The sequence below is a fragment of the Pinus tabuliformis genome, chromosome J (genome assembly GCF_031772625.1).
Source record: "Pinus tabuliformis cultivar Carrire ecotype Pingquan chromosome J, CPIR1, whole genome shotgun sequence".
In the NCBI taxonomy this organism is placed as follows: domain Eukaryota; kingdom Viridiplantae; phylum Streptophyta; class Pinopsida; order Pinales; family Pinaceae; genus Pinus; species Pinus tabuliformis.
The window spans coordinates 1423053884-1423064984 of NC_142295.1; the positions used below are offsets into that span (position 1 = coordinate 1423053884).

At 40.0% G+C, this 11101-nt stretch overlaps 2 pseudogenes; both read right to left on the reverse strand.

The window, feature by feature from the left end:
- Positions 1–3606: 3606 nt before the first annotated feature.
- Positions 3607–4693, reverse strand: LOC149232683 (dnaJ protein homolog pseudogene; annotated as a pseudogene).
- A 414-nt stretch (positions 4694–5107) lies between these two features.
- Positions 5108–5557, reverse strand: LOC149232684 (putative inactive beta-glucosidase 33 pseudogene; annotated as a pseudogene).
- Positions 5558–11101: the final 5544 nt, after the last annotated feature.

The following is an 11101-nucleotide window of genomic DNA, read 5'->3' on the forward strand; positions in this document are numbered from 1 at the left end:
TCCTCTCTAGGACCATGAGACGAGCAACTGTATACCTTTCACCAGCAATTTCATTGTCAGCAATGCATAGTTCCCTCTGCATAGGATATCTCTTTCAATAAAAGTAGAGAAACGAGCTCGCCATATGTTGAGATGAGGATTAGCAGCATGAAAATAGACCTCTAATGCTATGTTCTTCTCTATCACAGTCCAACCACTGACATCTCCTAGCTTCCTCTGGATCATTCAATACCTGAACTGCTGCACGGGAGGTTAACCTTTGAGTCAACCATTCATTCGGTCATATCTTTTGATCTGGGAGCCGGTTTTTGGAGTGTGATATACTGTTGGAAATATCTTTTCGAGCTGCTCCCAATAAACATACTTATGACATGTTTTGTTTTGAATATCATGTGAAAAACATCTAAAAAAACCGGACATAGTAAGAGCTCATGTTGATCCCTGGTGACAGACTGTGAAGACTGGACTAACATTAGCCTTATTGGGGATGGAAACTCCTTGGAGGTATCAAGAACACCGCAGACCAAGTGCCTCATCCATTGGGCAATACGGTCAAACAGCTGCAAACTCAAAACAACTCATACCAATCCAAACATACACATACTGCAACCTGTACATAACAAATATCGGAAAAGGAAATGTTTCCTTTGGCATCTTATTTATGTACAAATCTAACCTAATTTGTTGCAAAATTGACAGATCAAGTAATGTTGTAATGCCAGATCAACCAATCAAGTAACTGTGACAAGGATGCTGCTTGGAAGTGTTTGAACTAGGATGCAAAAGTAAATGCTGATAGCCATCCATGCACAAATTGAATTTCGCTGTGTGAAAGACAATCTAACTTATCATTCAAACTGAAAAAATAGTCCATATATGTGGAAATAGGATCAAAGAAACCAGACTCTGATTGCTTCCCTAACTCCTTAACGTAGACCTCCAACTGCAAACTATCAATGCAAACATCCACGGGCATCCCTATTGTTTCTTGCTTTGAAGGAGGGAGAGTTTCCAAGAACTTTTCAGGATCTCGGAATTCATATGATTGGATCTGATCATTTAAATATTGAATCTCTTTCTCAAATTTTTCAACAACTAACTCAAAGAAACCAATTTTAGCTTTAGGAGGAAACTTCGGAGATCTCAAACATTGAAGCACAGTAATGAAAAATACTTCATCTATTTCAATATCCACTAACTGATCTCTAACTTCTTTGAAAGCTTTACAATACACAGGGTTTGTCACATACCCTGTCATTGGTGATTACCATCAATGCTCTGAAATATGGATTCTTTGGGAGTGAAGTCGCTCTAAACTTTGAAGCTTCAGATCTTGAACAATGAAGTCGTCAGGTATATGATTTCAGCCTTCATATGTGTTTGACTATTGTCCACCATCAGCAATCAGATCTGCAACTTGAATGATCTTTCTCGGAGAATATCTATCACCTCGACCCCGGCAACGATGCCAATATGTTAGCAATCAAAATTTACCTCATGGCTGAGAAAAGGCAATTCTGAGGTAACCACAGACCAAGCTTTCGATCTGGCATCTAGCCCTGCCAGACTAGAGAGGGCTCTCTCTTTGCCAACAAGATGTGGCTGCAATGAATGAAGTTTTAGGCTAGCTATGGAGTATGGGAATTTGTTTAAAAGGTTTTGGGTTGAAAAAACAAGAGAAAGGACGATTGGGCTATGGAGTCGATGTCAGTTTCTGTCTGAAAACATGGGGCAAAGTAAGTTCCATGTTCAACTAGATAAAGATTGCTAATGTGAGAAGAATAGGGGAGAAAGCCCACTACCCTACAGGAATCAAACAAGGGATGGATTTGCAGCAACAACTTTAGACGAAAGAGAATCACGAGGTTGCTAACAGAGCATCTAGCAAAAGATGAATTTTGCTAAGACAACCATTACATCTAACAACAAAATCATCATGAAAGGAGCATCATAGGGGATGGATTCCTAACACATCTCTTAGATAATGCTGTAAAAAGCCATAAAAACATAATGTATAAAAGAATTTATGAGAAAAACATACTGGACATTTAAGCACCATGATAATCCCAGGTCTAAAGGGCAGAAAACTGCTTTATTAAAATGATATTCAAGAAAACTTTACACAATGCCAAGCAGCCTCTTTGCTGCCAAAATCAAACCCTTACATCTTCAAACTAATCCTATTTATAATATTACATATTAATTATTGATTCCTAAACATAGAAATCAAAATAATTAAAATATAAAAAACAAACAAAAACCTAAATATGTTTTTATGCGATCAAATTACCTGAATTGAATTATAACAAAATAAACTAATTTAATCTCAAAAATAAAAAGGAACAATTAATTTGTTGCCACAAGTCGAATTTCCAAAGTCTGTTGTGGAACATCGCTGGAAATCAGGGATAATTTGGGATGCTGATCAACTCATCCTCCACCTACGCCCTGTACATGGCTTGGATGCCCAAAAATCTTTGCCATCTGTTTGTTGAATGATTTGAACACTACCACCTCTCCTTTGAAAAATTTGATGCCACTGATTTCATGGCAGGGATACTTGCCCTCTATAATATGTGTTCATTTGTGGGACTACATGGATGGGGTGGTTGTAACCATCAATCAAATGATTGGTGTTTGATGAGCGATGAGAGATGGAAAAACAGATGAAGAATTGCTCATCACTTGTAGCAATAGTTTCAATGTCAAACGATGTTTATGTCCATCAAAGCGCTCGAGTAGCTATGGTCACCACTGAGGGCGCATGTGGCCAAGCCTACACAAAGGAATTGTGCTTCTACTCTTCAACTTCACTATCATTCACATTGATCTCTGGTTACCATAGAACTTGTGAGATTATTACCTGTTTATCATCACCGTTTATCTTGCAGCCTAGAAGTGTTAGAGGTAAAGTGATAACCATGCACTATGATAGTTTTTGTTGCTGGTTGTTGAGTTAAACACTACGATTTCTGTGAACTCAATTTCAAACTCCCCTTCTTCGAGAAGCATTAACCATAGGTGCATTGAGTGAAAGCGTCATTCAAAAACTTTCCATTGTCTTCATCTATGATAGTGTGCTTCTCAAATAGAAATTTCTGAGGTATAAAGTTAACAGCCGAAGTTACAATAGCTGATAGAGATCTTTCCTTGTGTACAAGTTTATAAATGGTGTCAATAATAAAGAGCACTCTGCGGCCTTGGGCAATTTACCACCTGTTGAAAGTGCCTTAAACCTTTGTTGTAAATATCTCATGAGAGACCATCAAAAATCCACATACTCAACAATCCATTTCTTCTCTTCCTTATCACCAGGATACAGTGCTTTGAAGACACAATGACACAGGCCATCTCCACCCATAGGCATAGAAGTCCATGTCTTTTGGTATTCCTCTATGCGCAACGCTAAACCCAGGAGCACAGCACCATAGCCAGGAGCACAGTGCCACACTCCCAGAAGCACATCGCCACAGCCAGGAGCACAGCACCACAGCCATATTAGCTTGACTTTCAATTTTATTTTAACTTGACTTCAAATTTTGACTTGTGTGTATTGTTGATGCAGGGGTGCTGAGCTGGGCCTTTGTCTGTTAGTTGGCTTGCAGTTCAAGGAGGCAAAACTACTTCCAGATCCTTGCACTGTTCAGGAGTTAAAGAATCTGGGAACTCTACAGAGAAATGAATGTATAGATTACCCTTCATGAATGGCCGCTAGTAAACATGCATTCCTTCATCATTAATAGCCTTGAACTGACCTGGCTTAACAACTTCACCGAGACTAGATTTAATAAGCAGTTGCTGACCATCCAGATGGGTAAATATAAACTGAAACCCACACAATGCCTTTTTCAATGATAAATAATGCTCAACGAAAAGATCGTCTCCATTTCTCTTGAATTTGGGATGCTTCCTTTGTTGAAATACAAATACAATGTCACTAGTAACTGTGTCGGGCACTTCATCTGCTTCCCCTTGAAAGGTGATCCTTTGACCATTTTGCATTCCCTTTTCAATGGTGACCTCGAGCATTTTCTTATCGGGTAAGACTTTTCACCCTTGCATTGTGGGCACAGAACATTTTGAGATGGTGATAACTTCTTTAATATCCAATTGTAAAGGTCCTCCAATGATACTTTCAAGGGGCGAACAACCTCTTCACCTCTCCTTTGCCTTCGGGTTCCCCTACTGCTACCACCTCCAAAAGGATTTCCAATGAAGAACGACTAGAATATGTCAAATGGATCATGACCGCTGCCACCACCCTTTCCTTATTGCTACCAGCACATACTGAAGGACATCTTGATGGAGATCCATCCTAAATTGCTCATTCAAATCCTTAGAAAGGGGAACAGAAGAATTATTAGGGTCTGAAAATCCATTTTCATGCACAATAATAGGAATATTATGGGAACGGTCCTCAATATATTCAAGCACTACCTACATGCTTTGTGGTACAACTGGCATACCAAAAAAATGATCCATTGCCGCTGAGGGGAATTCCATCTCGTTCCACTACAATTCCAATGGAAATATCTTGAGCATAGTCTCTTGATATAAGTTCACCTTTTCTTGGAACATCAAAACAATACATGGTAACATAGTGATTGACACCAATGAAGTCCAATGACCCTTGTAACTTTTGAGCCTGTTCTTTTGTAAATGAAGGTAACCGAGAACCCACTATATTCCTCATGCTCCCTGGATAGTCTCCAGAAACAAATGAGTCTAAAAACTAGCTCACCATAAAATCATTTGCTCTTTGAGTAGCAACCACATCTGTGGATTTATTAGTAAGAGGTATCATCCAATTTACTAAAATTATTAATCCAATCCATCCCTTCTACTTTGCCTGATAGGTTTTCCTATACAGCTCCACAGTAGCTATATGTGATAGAAAAACATGATGACCAACAATATAAGGCTTAACAATTGAGTTTCAAGCAGTACAATTTCCAAATGGTTGGTAGCATCGTTGAGGTGGGAAAAAGCCTTGATGATATCCTGCAGTGGAAAATATATTGGGATCATTGAAAGTGGACCAATATTTTACTCGATCACCAAACTCTTTGGAACACACATTTACATAACCTTTAAAATCCTCCAAAATTTACGGATTTAAGAAACCTCCATAGGAATCTTCCAGAGCTTGGGGCAGATCAAAGTGGTACAATGTAACATGTGGTTGAATGCCATTGGACAAAAGCTCATTTATGAGGTTATTATAGTACTCAATGCCCTTTGGATTGATGGGTCCTTCACCATCAGGAATAAGCCTAGGCCATGAGATTGAAAATCTATAGGCATCTACTCCCATCACAGACATTAGATCAATATCCTCCTTGTAACGATGGTATTGATCAACAACTACATCTCCATTACTTCCATCCAGAGTAGTCCCTTCCCTATGAGTGAAAGTGTCAAATATGCTTGGCTTCTGACCATCTTCTGCTACAGCTCCTTCATATGGTTGTTCTGTTTGTTTCCCAGGTGTAAGTGCTACGTGTAGGGCGGCACTCCAGATCATGTTGCTCAAATAAACGTTGTTTTGCTGAAGCATTTTAGGTAGGAAAATAGACACAGGCTGATGAATTGAAAAGCTTGGAAGAGATGTAAGTAAGGATGACAACAAACACTGAATGAACATCTATAAATCTTCAAGTAATTCCTCTCTAGGACCATGAGACTAGCAACTGTATACCTTTCACCAGCAATTTCACTGTCAGCAATGCACAGTGCCATCTGCACAAGATATCTCTTTCAATAAAAGCAAAGAAATGAGCTCACCATATGTTGAGATGAGGATTATAAACACGATAATAGACCTCAACTACTATTTTCTTCTCTATCACAGTCCAGCCATTGACATCTCCTAGCTTCCTCTGGATCATTCAATACCTGAACTGCTGCATGGGAGGCCAACCTTTGAGTCAACCATTCATTCAGTCATATCTTTTGATCTGGGAGTCGGTTTTTGGAGTGTGATATACTGTTGGAAAGCTCTTTTCGAGATGCTCCTGACAAACATACTTATGATATGTTTTGTGCTGACTATCATGTGCAAAACATCTAAAAAATTTGGACATAGTAAGAGCTCATGTTGATTACTGGTGACAGGCTGCGAACACTGGACTAACAACACACTCACTAAATTGAAGAAGTAACTATGCAATCTCCAAGGAATGAGTTCCTTATGCATGCAAGAGATATTCACAATGGAATATTACCACAATTGATAGTACACTGTCCCATCATCTGATCTCAACTGGGTCTTTGACTGAACTGACATGCTTGAGTTATTTATGAGAGAATATTCAGTTATCTAAAGTGCAACAGTTACATGCATGCATGCATTAACTAACTGAAATCACAATTAGTTCAACAAACTATTTGAACTAGTATAACTGGACTTAACCCAGTTAACTGAGCTAACTAATTACAACTCATCCTTATCTCTTTAACTGAGGGATAAATTCCTCAATTAATGGGATAACTATTGCATGTCCCCACATAGGCTTCATGTTTCATTTTCTACAACTAATTAACTCAAGATGAATTAATTAATTATTTTACAAACAACTTCTAAGATCGAATTCAAATTTTACTTCTCTATTTTTGTTCAGATACTAACTAAAATAGGAAGGTATCTTGAAATGCTATTTATCGCAGTGCTATTTTTAGCACTTCTATATTTTGCATTTCTTGTTGCTATTTTCAACACCATTTCAGTTTTCATTTTCATCTCATTGTTTTCGCATGCATGACATTGTTTTTCATCAAGGGTCACTGTTGCGGCTACTCACTTACAGATATGCATGCTTTTTCGTTGTTGGGAACGGGTCCCCTAGGGGTCAATTTTGGGGTTAAAAACCCAAGTTTTGGGGCAGAAGACCCGAAGTTTGTATAAATAAATGTAAAGTATCTGCATTTTGTGGTCACGGAGTGTGAAGATATCAAGAGTCAAAAAGGGTTTTTCGCCCTTAGTCTAGATAAGTTGTGTCAGTTTTAGAGATCTGCCCTTGGTCTGTGGACCATGGGATTATATAAAAAGGAGGTCTTAGATGAGTCTAAGGGGGAAGGAAGTGAAGTAAAAGTTCTTGATGAGTATGTAAAGAGCTAAGAGTGAGAGTTTTAGCATAGGAAGAGCTCTGCAGCTAAGTGCGCAGAGGCCTAGGGTAGAAGTCCAGCTGAGTGCACAGACCCATGCAGTTGTGTGCACAGGGCGGACATAGTCTGTATTGAAAAGCTAAATCATCAATAAAGAGAAGTATTCTGAAATTATTGTGTCTTTTTCCTCTGTGGATCACATGTGATTATGTTATGTTAAGTTCTGGGTTTATGTTATAATGCTAATCTGATGTGCGAATGTATATGTTTCTATCTGTTAGATGAACGCAAATAATGATATATGTTTAAGCGGAGATAATCTTAACTGCATGGTAAATTCGATGAACATGTAAGATAATCTAGGAAATTATACAATAACATAGTAACAAAGGTGCGTAAGTACCTGAGCCATTAGGTAGGGTTCCACGAAGGACCATCGTATACCTTCACGAAGTTTCTAAGAGACAGAAGAGAAAGTACATTGATAAGCCCTAAAGGTTTATCAATCTGCGCGAAGGAAGGAGCTAAGGTATAAAACCAACATGACGACCATCTTAGGGTGCAGAAACTTGGTTCTTGCATCCCCCCTTACTGCTTCGGGTGAGACTTCGGTCCGCGCTCTGCAGATTGATGCTGAAAGGGCCAGTAGTGTAGGGATTTTCTTGGCTGAATAACGCTGAACCTGGGTCAAGGCCCATCAAGCCAACACCCATTTTCAAAATCCTACACTTGTTGTTTGCATGAATGATCATTCACTCTCGTTTACACTCATCCCACTATGCATTCAAAATTCTCATGTTTTCAGTCACCCGTAGGCTGGACTGGGCTGCCTTTGCTCAGACTGTGCCTTGCCTAGCTAGCACTGCGCATTTCTGGAAGTGAAGACCCTGCTTTCCCTCCATAAATTGTGTAAGTTTAGCCATGCACAGGCATCCAGGCTTGCATTGCGTAATTCTTGGAGGCAGTGTCCTATTGGCCCTAGAAACTATGCAATGCAGTTTGCAGGTTGCATGTCACTGCTGATTGAAATTGCACATTGTGCAGTTTCAATACTAAACAGGCTAGGTTGGAATGTGCATTGCGCAGTTCTATCAGTTAGTGAGCCTCTTGACAACTCAGAATATGCCTTGCATAGTTTTGGTAGTCAGTCTCCCAACCTCCCGACGGAAATTGCACGACCTTCGTGATCAGTCACACAGGTATGTTGCAAGTCAGTTCTCAAGTTCGTTTTGGTTTTTGACTAACTGATTTATTATCATGAGTATTTCCATGTCTCCAAGCATCATAGGTGTTCATCTACTTCTCAGCAGTACAAGTACAATGGTTTCCAGGAGAGCAGAGTTGAAGACACCATTTAGAGCACACTTGGGGATGCATTCGATCAAGTGTCTATGAACTTTCCTACCCATGAAGACATCAAGTTGTTTGTAGACAAGGATGTCAAGATATGACAGAAGCAGCATCATAGCGAGCAACACAATGAACAACAGCTGAAGGTAGCATACCGAATGCAATGAACGCAAGAGGAATGTTGTTGACAACACTGAGGTAGGACAAAGTTGCAAGCTCAAGGAGATCTACTTGTGATGAAATAAAATTTGGAGACTCGGGCTATGAGGTGATGGCGTGACATGAAGATCACGCGATGGAACAAAATGGAATAGAGAAGGAGTTACATATGATGAAGCAACAACTCAAGGAAGAACAGGAACTACATAGACAAGAGAATGAGTTGCACTAGGAACAGGTACAACAGGGGGTGAAACATGCACTCACAGATGAAATTGCGCATGTACGAGTTATAGATCCATCCCAACAGTTGACATGGAGTGGACATGGTGAGGAGTGTTGTTGATCGAATGTAAGGGAATTCAGCAACATGCATGTCATTTTTTGAACTCATGCGATCCCACCCATTCAACACACTCACCAAGGCAAAGACAAGAAGCAAGTCTGACTAGAGCTGAACATGCAGTTGACGGTTGATGTGAATGACCACTAGTACACACCAGAAGATCAGCATAGACACTATGCATCAGTGTGTTTCCGTTTCAACCGCACCTAATAAAACCATGCGCATGCCAGTAGATGAGTTGGATTGAGGATTCATACCAATGCACCCGGATGCAATGGAGGAAAGAGTTCACTTCAGCAAGATGTCACCATGGAGTGCATGCACACCATCACGGATGACCAAGCTTGGCATCAACTCACCACCTTCACCATCACAAGCATGTCAAATAGTTGGTATCGCCACAATGGACTGAGTGTCAGTGATGTCTTACATGGCTTGCTCAAGCCATTTTGTCTCACATGGGCACATGTGCATTCTAATGTAACATCTTGTCAAGTGCCGATAGTTGGATGTAACAATCATAGAGTAGATGAAGAGTCATGAGGGTAGACAGACTGCCACAAAGGGGAATGTAAATGGTCACCCCACCCTTTCTTATAAATAGAACCTCATAACTCATTGTAAAGGCTTTTGGTTAACCAAGCTTTCAATAAGGCTATCTTGGAGAGATATTGGATAGTATTGTAATGAGCCTTGGCTTCTCCACTGTGTAGAGCTAGTATATCTCTTTGGAGGAGCAGGCGGTTGTGGCTGTAATGTTCCACTATCAGAACTAGTGGTTAGACATGGATGTATTGTATGACTGGAACTTACACTGCTTAATATAACAGAGCCAACACGTTTCATGCATATGTTGTATTGTATTCTATGCTATCTGGTCTACTCTAAATGATATATGTATTTTTTTTCTCACGCATGTATGTATGGACTATTCTGTATAAGTATGTATTAATCTTTCTGAAATTTGTTGTTGGTTTAACCATCACATTGGATTGCTCGCTAACTTTCTTTCCATCTTGTGATGCATCTTCTCTTGTGTGTTCCCTTCCAAGCCGCGTACTATTATAGGTTTCCATGGGGCACACTCACCTCACCCTCAGTGTGTTAGAACCTCTCATGCACCTTCCTTGACTTACTGCAGCTGTCACACCCTTGTTACCAACAGGAACATCTTACCTCTGTGCGAAACCACAATTAAGGCATTATCGTATGACCCACTACTGAGACTCCTACACCAAATGGTCTGAGGTCTAATTGGGACTTCTTACCAGGGAGATTCCCTTACATGTTTGGCAGGTCCAACACCATCAATAGATTGTTGTTATCTCAGCAGAAGATTGGGTCTAAGGTCAAAGTGTTGGAAATCACGATTAAGCTAGAAGCCTCGCCAATCTAGAATATGAATGTAGGAGTTTAACAAATCTAGGCGCAGCTAGGAAGCCTCCATATGGAGTTGTAGGATCTGAAGAAGGGAAAGGAGGTTAACTCATAGGAACATTCTGAATTTTGGTGCACAAAATGCAAGGCCGAAGGTCATCATAAGGATTAGTGCCCTGTATTCCGGGATTATATAGCTGTGGGAGGTCCTAACTCGCTAAAGCCAGAATCTTCCGCTGGATCAAGAACCGATGCAAGTACCTGGTGTAGCATCTACCAAGTATCAGGACAACATTCGATAGATAATTGTTCCCTATTACAAAAGTTTATACAGTTTCCAAAGAAAATATTTTGTAACTTTTGTAAATCGGTTGGTCATGATGAGAGGAATTGTCGAAGCTATGAACTAATGATGGACATAACTCTGCTGTATAGAGTGGAGGTTGAAAACTACGTGTAGAATGACCAAGGCTCACCTACAACTTGAGGAGGATTCCAAGACCGGGGAAGAGGATGAGGAGGAGGAGTTGGAAGAGGTCGGGGATAGATTATTTGTTAGAACTGCGGAGAACCAAGACACTTTACGCATGATTGTCAGAATCCAACACACCCTTCGTGTCAGTATTGTCATGAATTTGATCATGTTATAGAAGATTGCTCGATATTAATAGAGAAGATGCAGGAGAAGAAGAACCCGCATCTGACGCAAAATTTTCAGTTGATGAGATTCGAGCCACGCAAAGACGATCCCAGTATCAACATAGT